Raw genomic sequence first — 9,788 nt, forward strand, 5'->3', positions numbered from 1 at the left:
TCTGCAACAGAGCTCTTCCAGGGTAAGTGACAGCCCCTGAGGCAAAATGAGATGAAAGTGTCTTAAGAATGAGTGTGTGTGTGTGTGTGTGTGTGTACATAAATATAAGTGTGGGCATTGGGAGGTTTGTCATGGCAGCACCACTGACAACACAGAACTGTGGAGTCCAGGTTATTCCAGGTTATTCCAGGCCACCTACAAGCACATCAGCTCCCAGCAATTATCTTGGATTGCAGAAGTTAGGCCATGGATACCAGTGAGGAGCACGCCCAAAGCCACCCCCATAGCAGCTCTTTAGAGGCTGCTGTCAGCAAGTGTTTTAAGGTCACTTAAAGAATCACCAGCAAAAGTATTTGCTAAAGGAGATTTATTACAGAAGTAAAAGCATGACAAAGTGTGTTGGCAAGGTTCGCTCTACTAATTAGAAAGTGAACATCTTTAACAAGATGGTTAAAAGAGAGAGAAAAAGCAAACAAAAATCTCAAACTAATTTAAAACTACCTATATGAAGGCTGGCAAGAGACAGGGGAGGGTGGGTGACAGGGGAGGTGGTAATGCCTTAAGTTTTAGCATTCATATTTTCCAGATTCTGCACTGCTTTAGTACATAGCTCTGAACTTCATATAAAGTGTTAGCAAGATCTTTTCACAGTGTAGTTAGACAAAACAATTCTTTTCCAGCCTGAGAATCAAGGAGACTGTTGCAGCTTCAGGGACAAAAAGGCAAATTGAAGAGAGAAAACCCAGAGGATGGGACTTCATAACCTGAAGCTGTAATTGGACAATGAACCCCAATATGTAAATGGACGAAAACTTATAAAAGTGTGAAAACTCGTGACTGATCATTCATCTTGGGTGTAGCCTCAGCCAGGCTCTTATAGTGCCCAGGGTGTATCCTTGAAGGCCTTTTAATAAACATCTACTTTATTCTTTAACTGTGTCTAGCCTCTGTTCCAGATGGCTTCTTTAGGCATCAGTGGGAGGACAGGGGAGGGTGGATTTGAAGAGGAAAGAATGAAGAGAAATGTGCAATCCCCTTGTGTTGGGTCACAAGGTTCAGAGTTTATCCCCATGTTAAACTGGACCCAAACTGGGCCTACAGTTTTTCCAAACACCCAGCAGTACTTAACCTTAACATCACTTAAACCTAATAGCACTTAAACTTAAAACTCCTAAACTTAAAATACTTAAACTTATCAGAACTTAACATCACTTAACTTCATTTAAACTTAACAGAAATTAAACTTAACAGAGCCTCAAATCAACAGAACTTACATGTAACATCACTTAAATTTAACAGAACCTAACCTTAACAGAACTCAACCGACTTTAAATTCTACATAACTTAAACCTAATATAATTTAAACTTAACAGAACCTGACATCACTTAAACTTAACAGAACTTAAACTTAACAGCACTTAAACCTAACAGGACATAAACTTAAAAACACTTAACAGTATTTAACATTTAATGACACTTAAAAGATAATTTACTACAATTACTTAGCAGTGGAGAGAATTTACTATAGAAATAGAACAGAATATAAAATTTACTCTAGCCTGCTTACAGCCCCAACTCTAAAATACTAAGCTAGAACAACCTTCCTTGTGTATTTGCTCCAGCATTTTCACACTTGCATGCACACAAACATAAGGAGTTTGTTCAAGGTATACCTGTGAAACAATCCCTTTGAGTTCAGTGCAGTAGTCAATTTGCTTGCCTTTGCATCTTTTCAGTGGGCTCAAGGCTGAACCTTGAGGAGTGGAGTGTGAGCTCCGAAATCATCATTGTTATTTGGAGCGTGTCCTCCAAATTTGGCAAGCTTGAGTGTTTTGAGGCTTCAGAGAGAGAGGCCCCAGTCAGAGGGAGGGGCTGATCACAGCCCCTGAGGAGAGCTCAAGGAGTCTCACTTTGGACCACTGTTTATAATGTCACAAGACGGGGGGCTTTAGTCAGAGTAGTTTTCCATCCAGACCTCAATTCAGGCCAGTAACTTTCTTTGAAAGCTCAATAATAAAAATGTCGTCCCCCTTGTTTGGTTTTCTTTAGTTTTTTTCCAGGCAAGAAAAATAAGTTTCCAAGGCTGTTGGTTAAAAAGCTGGAGCTCATTAGACAGCAGCATTTCCTGGGAACTGACAGATTAGCAGTCTGGTCACCTCTTGCCTCTGTGCCTTTAAAAAAAAATGTAACACACTCCAATTTTAAGTTGATAGAAATTCTTGATCAGGTTACCGAAATAATGTGTTTTTTAAGGACTGTTTTGAATAAAACAATATTATAGGTGAGGAGGTCTGTGCCACAGCAGTGCATGTCTAGCTAGTATACATACTCTAACATATAGAACTATATTCAACAATAAGAATAACACAACATAAATCACAAAAACTACAATAAAGTGCAACACTATTTCTAGAATTCCTGTTGCAGTTGATGACCACCCAAACCATATGTCCCACTAGTGATATTCCCGCTGCTCTTTCCAAGATAATTTCTGTGCTATGCATCTTTTCTGTACTGTGGTGAATGGTGATTAGGGTCCTGTGTCCACTGCTCTGGGTGCATTCCAGCAGTCGACACAGGTCATCGTGCTGCAGAATTTTTTTTCACTAGTGCACGGTCCATCCCAAAGGGGTTGGGCAGTAAATCTCTACAGTATGTGCAGGTAGATTGCAGTAATTCCTGTGTTGTAACAGGGGCTGGATAATTAAAGTCACATCCCCTAATATTGGGTGCTTATTTCTATAAGACTAATGAGCATTTGTCAGATCACAGTGCACCTATATAGAGTGCAGCTATATAGTTACAAAGACATATTCAACATTTCTGTAGTGGAAAAGTTCAAGTGAAAAAAATGCTTAATCAGAGAAATTTTTTATGTACACACAAAGCCTGTGTTCAACTGGATGAGTGAATATTTGCCTGCAAGGAGGTGAATAAAGTGCAGCCAGTACCTAAAAGTACAAAACAGCATAGGTTCTCTTCATAGAACAGTTTCTTGCCAATATGGGGCAGAGACTCCCTCCCTTATACCCAGTTTACACAGAATGTTTCCAAGTAGGCAGTTTTTGCACATATTGCAAGTCAAGATGTTTGCATTTGGGCAGATGTGGAGTTGTTTCAGCATAACTAGTTACCACCAGTTTATCTGACAGAGGAACAAGGCCACTGGGTCCAATATTAAAAGAAGTGACCAGCTACTAAAATTTAGAAAACATTTGTATGAACGTCTACCTTCAGACTGCCCTAATTCTGCTCCTTTTCATTCTGGCACCCTCTAAGGAGATTCTGGAGCTGGGAAGCCAAGGGGAGGGTCTCCAGGGGCTGCTCCGGAGAGTCTATGAGTGTCTCTGCGACCTGGAGATGGAGAAGCAGGAGTGGGAAACTGCAGCGGCAGCTGGAGGGGCTCCAGAGGGAGCAGCAGGGACTGGAATGCCAGGGTAACAACCTCAATATTTGGGTGGGCTCCATGGAGTTGGAGCCGTTGGAATTCCAGACGGAGCTGGAACAGACAAGGTGCAAGTCCACAGTTTGGGCAGATGAGGAGTGGTGGCTGAGGGTAGAGGAACAGCGGAGGCGGGGGTATGGTGAGGCTGAAGTCTGGGAGTAGGTGCTGAGGGAGAGGCTGAAAATCACGACCTGCCTGAGCATGGTGAAAGAGCATCTGTGGGTTCATGTCGACCATGTGGCCAAGCTCTGGGACTTGGAAATATTCCACAAAACCCTCCTGGAAGAGCAGAAAGAGTAGCGCTTCTACAAGCCAGGAGCTCAAGAGGAATATCCCTGTGTTCTGCTGCCAGTGGTTCCAAAGCAGTCAGGCTGGCAGCAGGGGCTGTGGCACTCACCCTCCAAAAGTCTGGGGCTCTAGTGCTGGAGTGGCCCAAAGGTGTCCCACGTGGGTTGGGAGTGCAGCCCAGAGCTCCACTACAGCTTCAGCTTCAATGTGTTCCCACCCAGAGTTTACCAAAGTATTCCAGAAGATTCATCTGCTCATCCAGGCAAACCTGGACAGATACGTGCCACCACCTAAGGCCAGTTGGGAAGTTTTTACCTCCAGTTTCCTGGAAATCTATAACAAACCTCAGTGGGATATGATGCTGGGAAGGAGGGATTGTGGAATGCAGCTGGAAATCTAACAGACTGGCCAGGGCAACAACAAGCTGCATGTGCACAACACCATCTGGATGTCCATCATGCAGGAGCAGAAGGTGCTGGTTCTCCTCCCATGCACATGAGCCAGGCTTAACAATCACTCCATGTGTCCTTGGGGCAGCACTGATATCCCCCACAACTGCTCCCTGACCCTGGTGCACCTGACAGGGTCAGAGAGCCTTGACAGAATAGCACCTGGTGGGAACTGGCTGCAGGAAACTCAACCCATAAACTCAAGCCTCAGGGTCCTGACGCCCATCGTTGTTGCCTTCTGCAAAAAAAAAAAAAAAAAATGGCACATTCTGCAAACTGATGGGGCTTCTACACAACCCTATGGCTCAAATTTTGATATGGACTTGGTGATTCCAGGAAATGGAAAAAGAAGAGGAAGGGGGAGAGGGACAGAGGGGCAAATACAATCTGTAAGCTGTCTCTAAGTGTTGGGGGTAATCTATAATTCTATACAATTTGCAAGGCTATTACCAAAATGAAAAACAGAATGATCAACATCAAAAAGACAAGCAAAAGGTGCAACACTACGTTAAAAATCCTTGCCACTGCTGGCAATGACTGAAATAAAACGTCCCACCAGTGGTGTTCCCCCTTTGTCTTCACTTGTTCCATTACTCAGTGGCCCCCTTTCACATTGTAATGAACAGAATCCGACTTCTGTCTTTTGTCTTGTGCTTGCTTCAACAGCTGTCTGAGGTTGTAAAGAACCAGCAGCTTCTTTACCGATATGAGAATCATGCCAACAGGAGCAGGCTGTTAGTCTGGGAAAAGGACATAGTCAGGTTTCAGCAAATGGTGAGAGGTAACTGGAGCTCAATAATCACAGCTGTGACCCTTAATTTGAACTAATTTACAAACACAAATGTTAGATTGATTACTTGTAGGTACAATAAGGTTGTCTACAAGCACAAAATAACAAGGGATTCTCATCAGGATGAATTCTCATCCATTCCATCAGGCCACACTCTATGCTCCAGGGGATAGAATACACCTTCATTATGATTTAATTCTGGCACAATGATTGGCCATATGGTATATACCAAAGGATTGTCTATTACTAAAACAAAACCTGTGACTTTAATGTTAGTGAGGTCTACAGTGAAATTGACTAGTTACCATCAACAGTGGAATTTCCTTTTAAATTTAGCTGGGTTATTCCAGATTACCTTTTGAACTTCAGAAGAAAAATTGTTTTTAACTCCTTTATAATTGCTGCCACAATAAGTTGAACCCACAGCTTATTAACAACTACGGTGTAGAAGGTACTATGGGTACCAAACTGCTTAGCATAAATAAAAGAAGTGAGGGTCTCCCCTCTGTGGGTCAAGCTTGCTCATGCCTGTTCATGTGTGGGGCAAATTTGGTTCGTACTGACAATAATCACCCCTGCAAGGAGGATAAGCTGTCCTTCAGTGCTTAGCCTGATCTTCAGTAGGATGTGCTGACATCATTCCTAGAACACTAGCCTCAGCCAGGTTTGTTAAACAGCTTGGACAAACGACACAAGTCCTCTTCCCCACTCAGAATATGCTTTGTCTCTTTAAACCCAGATGAATTCAATAGTAAGGATCTCTTTGGTCCATCAGGACCATTTTTGGCCTTGACATCCCTCAGGTGGAATCTTGTCTTCTACTTCACAGAGTGGCTCCCACACTGCTGTTCCTGCCTCCCTCACCTTTTCTGGGGCTCAGGATGATTTCCTGCAATTAGAGTTGTCCTCCACAACCAGGATGCTCTCTGAATTTGAGTTACCAGTTCTGCAAAACAGCACAGGAGTGGTTAAAGGCACAGTGTTGGCATTCAATTTTCTGTAACAGACATGTAAGCCACAGCTGTCAGTTCGGCTTGTTCACTGGCCAGACAGGAGAGTTAGGAGGGGAGTGTGACTGAGTGGCCACTCCTTCCTCCAAATCTATTACGACCCTGTAAGTGTGCAAGCACCTGCTGTTTTTGTGCTTGTTAGATTGGCAATAATGGGGACCTCAGCTGTTAGTGGCACCAAATCAGCCAGAACTTCAGAAATCCCAACTTGCTTCACAGCAAACATCCAGGACTGAGATACACCAGCAATCCTTGCATCAGATCGCAGGCACTGCACAGAGCAAGCACACTGCAGTCTGAATTTCCAAAGTACCACATTTGCCATCCAGCAAACACCAGGTTCTATAATTCAGAACACTGAAACACAAATTTATATTGTGTTCTTTCATTGCAAAGCAAGTAGTCAGCATATTTCCCACACAGGAGCAGCAAATTAAGCTTAGCAGTTTGGCAGATAACACTTGCTGTTTACTTTGGTGTTTTTAACTCCTTGCTGTCTGGGACAGACTCAGCTTTTTGACATCTCACTGTGTTAATATTGAATGTAGAACTCCTGTGTCTATTAGAAATTTTGTTAGTTGTTAAGGAGAATCAGTGGTCATCTGAATGTCTGAGCAATTATTACGTATTCTTTGATAGATTTCCACTTGCTAGATTTCAATATCACTTGGTTTGAGGACATAATATCCTGACAAAACAATCACCTGAACTGGAACCTGTACAATGCCAAGTGAATTGGGAACTTGCTTAAGCATCACCTCTACCTTTTCTTCCAGTTTTTGGGGTTTTTTATTCCTTTGCTCCTTCAATGTTTTCTGCAGCTGCTCAAATTTCAATGACAGTAATAATTCACCTGCTTTCCTCCCCTCAATTTCCTCTCTCAGATCTTGTTTCTTTCTACTGTGGTTACCCAAATTCCCCAATAATTATCTTTCCTTACACTCTGACAAAGCAAGAAGAGTCCTAAAATGATCATTCTCAATCATATGTTTGTCAGCTTGCATTCTCAGCCTATCTCCTGTCTCTGTCTCAGAAACAAGTAATGTCTTTAATACTTCATTCACTGTCAGTTTTATTTTTGGTGAGCCACCTTATATGTTTCCATCTGCTCTTCCCCTGTTTGCTAATTAGCGACAGCACAAAATAATTTCCCAGCTCCTGATTAACAACACCAGCCTGTGGAGCCACAGGAATGACAATTCTCTCGGACACTGTGGAGTTCTAATTCCCGTGTCATCATGTTTATCCCACCTGTGGCAAGGCAGTGTGACTTTCCTTTCCCCAGGCATTGTACTTCCTTCTCAAGAACAGCAGCAGATAATTCATCCAGAATTCCTGAGAAACTCCCTTCTGCACACCATCAACACACAGCACATTCTGTCAGACACTAGGACCCTGCTGCTCCTCTTTGGGAGGTCCACATCCCTGCTGCAATTCCAATCTCCTGATTGCTGCTGCTGTAGCCAATTGGCTCCTGAATTGTCTCCCCCTCACATAAAGGGTTTTCCCTCCCTGATTCCCTTTTCCACTTCTCTGCGTGCTTAATGCTCACCTCAAGTGTTTTTGTAGCTGTATCACAAAGTGTTTTATCACATCTATCAAACCTCCGGTCATGGGAAGCATCATATTTGGGTTGGCAACCTGTGACACAGCTGAGGGTTGTCCCAGAACCGACCATCTGTCATTCATCAACTGCAAACCTGCTGCCTCCTGTGCACTCTCCATCACATGATCTGTAGCTGGGATCCCTCTCCCAATCTGGATCATCCCACTCTAAAGGATCCAAACCCTCTAAGTTAAGGACCACATTTCTCTCTGGTCACCCACCATTAAAAACACTCCTGTCCCTCTCAGCCCTCTGCCTCAGACAACCTGATTCAATCAATTCCATCACTTTCCAAGCACTTTCATTTTCAGATTCCTGTGAGAGTCTGCTATGCTTTTCCTGGAACTTTGCTATCTTGGCCACTCTAAAGAGCACAATTTCAGTAACAATTGTCTGGTCCTGACCATCACTAAAGGTTTTTAAATCCTGACATTCCCCCCATGAGATATTCTCTCTCTCACACACATTCTGAAGCTCTGCCTGAAGCCTGTGGCTAATATGGCCACATTGAGCAGTGAGGAATGGCTCTGCCTGCAGCCTGCTCTCCTTTCCACAATCGTGCTCAGCCCCCTCCCTTGCATGTTGACATACCTGTATTTTTCAGCAGTGGTTAAAGCTGCTTCCAAAAGTGCACCCAAAATGTTTCACCTTTCCCCTTAGATAAGTTTTGTTCACTTAACACCCCATTTATCTGTTTAAATTCAGCCTCAGGGTTATACCAATTTCCATTTCCCCATTCTCTCAGCTTTAGCAAAACCAGAAGCAGTCAAACACTGACATTTCCTGGACAGTCTTGGCTTTCAGCTGCTCCGATCTCTCCTGGCTGTTAACAGCCACTTCCCAGCACTCTCTACCCAGAAATCACAGGTGGAGTGGTAATATCCCAAAGACATCCCTTCAACAACAGCATAGCGTCTGTGATGGCCCACCCTTAAGGGGAAGGAAGCCCCTAACATTTGTAAATGCCCGTTGGTTGGAAGGCATAGCAAAAGTCAGAGGGTCCGCAAACAATTACAATGTTCTATTAGCAAATTACACAGCTGGCATGGAAATTGGTATGGTAGTCCCTGACCTACTGCATAAGCACGCTGCAGTGGGTTTTAGATAAAGGGGTAGGGTGAAAGGGAAGAGAGAAATTAGAGAATGGGGGGATGAATTAAAGTGAGAAAAAGAGAAAAAAAAAAAAGGAAAAAGAAATAGGAAAAGAGACAGAGGAAAGGGAAAGGGAAAGAAAAAGAGAGAAAAAGAGAGAGAAAATGACCTTACCAGCCCCGGTTCCAGTGCTGATCCAGATGATGGGATCTTGGTCCTGGTTTCAGAGTCAAAGAGACAGAGGAAAAGGAAAGGGAAAGAAAAAGAGAGAAAAAGAGAGAAAAAGAGAGAGAAAAAGAGGGAAAAAGAGAGAAAAAGAGAGAAAAAGAGAGAGAAAAAGAGGGAAAAAGAGAGAAAAAGAGAGAAAAAGAGAGAAAAAGAGAGAAAAAGAGAGAGAAAATGACCTTACCAGCCTGGTAAGACTCTGGTTTCAGAGTCAAAGAGACAGAGGAAAGGGAAAGGGAAAGAAAAAGAGAGAAAAAGATAGAAAAAGAGAGAAAAAGAGAGAAAAAGAGAGAGAAAATGACCTTACCAGCCCCGGTTCCAGCGCTGATCCAGATGATGGGATCTTGGTCCTGGTTTCAGAGTCAAAGAGACAGAGGAAAGGGAAAGGGAAAGAAAAAGAGAGAAAAAGAGAGAAAAAGAGAGAGAAAATGACCTTACCAGCCTGGTAAGACTCTGGTTTCAGAGTCAAAGAGACAGAGGAAAGGGAAAGGGAAAGAAAAAGAGAGAAAAAGATAGAAAAAGAGAGAAAAAGAGAGAAAAAGAGAGAGAAAAAGAGAGAAAAAGAGAGAGAAAATGACCTTACCAGCCTGGTAAGACTCTGGTTTCAGAGTCAAAGAGACAGAGGAAAGGGAAAGGGAAAGAAAAAGAGAGAAAAAGAGAGAAAAAGAGAAAAAGAGAGAGAAAATGGTCTTACCAGCCCCGGTTCCAGCGCTGATCCAGATGATGGGATCTTGGTCCTGGTTTCAGAGTCAATGCAGCTGTCCTGGTCTGGTTGATGAGATGTCCGGGGTTCTGAGGATGCTGCCTGGGCCTTTATAGGCAGGTTTCCCCGCCCCAAAGATGGGTTTCCCGCTTTCCATGTAAATTAGGTCTCATGCGCACT

The 9,788-nt window shown here is 43.3% G+C and overlaps 1 long non-coding RNA gene across 1 annotated transcript; it reads right to left on the bottom strand.

Annotated features, from left to right (window-relative positions):
- Positions 1 to 350: 350 nt before the first annotated feature.
- On the bottom strand, positions 351 to 9,274 carry LOC135460068 (uncharacterized). The gene is made up of 4 exons (XR_010443155.1): positions 9,213 to 9,274; positions 5,837 to 5,918; positions 4,739 to 4,922; positions 351 to 4,420 (listed from the first exon to the last, which is right to left on the bottom strand). It is a non-coding gene; the product is annotated as an uncharacterized LOC135460068 (long non-coding RNA).
- Positions 9,275 to 9,788: the final 514 nt, after the last annotated feature.

Source organism: Zonotrichia leucophrys, chromosome Z, assembly GCF_028769735.1.
Source record: "Zonotrichia leucophrys gambelii isolate GWCS_2022_RI chromosome Z, RI_Zleu_2.0, whole genome shotgun sequence".
Classification (NCBI taxonomy): domain Eukaryota; kingdom Metazoa; phylum Chordata; class Aves; order Passeriformes; family Passerellidae; genus Zonotrichia; species Zonotrichia leucophrys.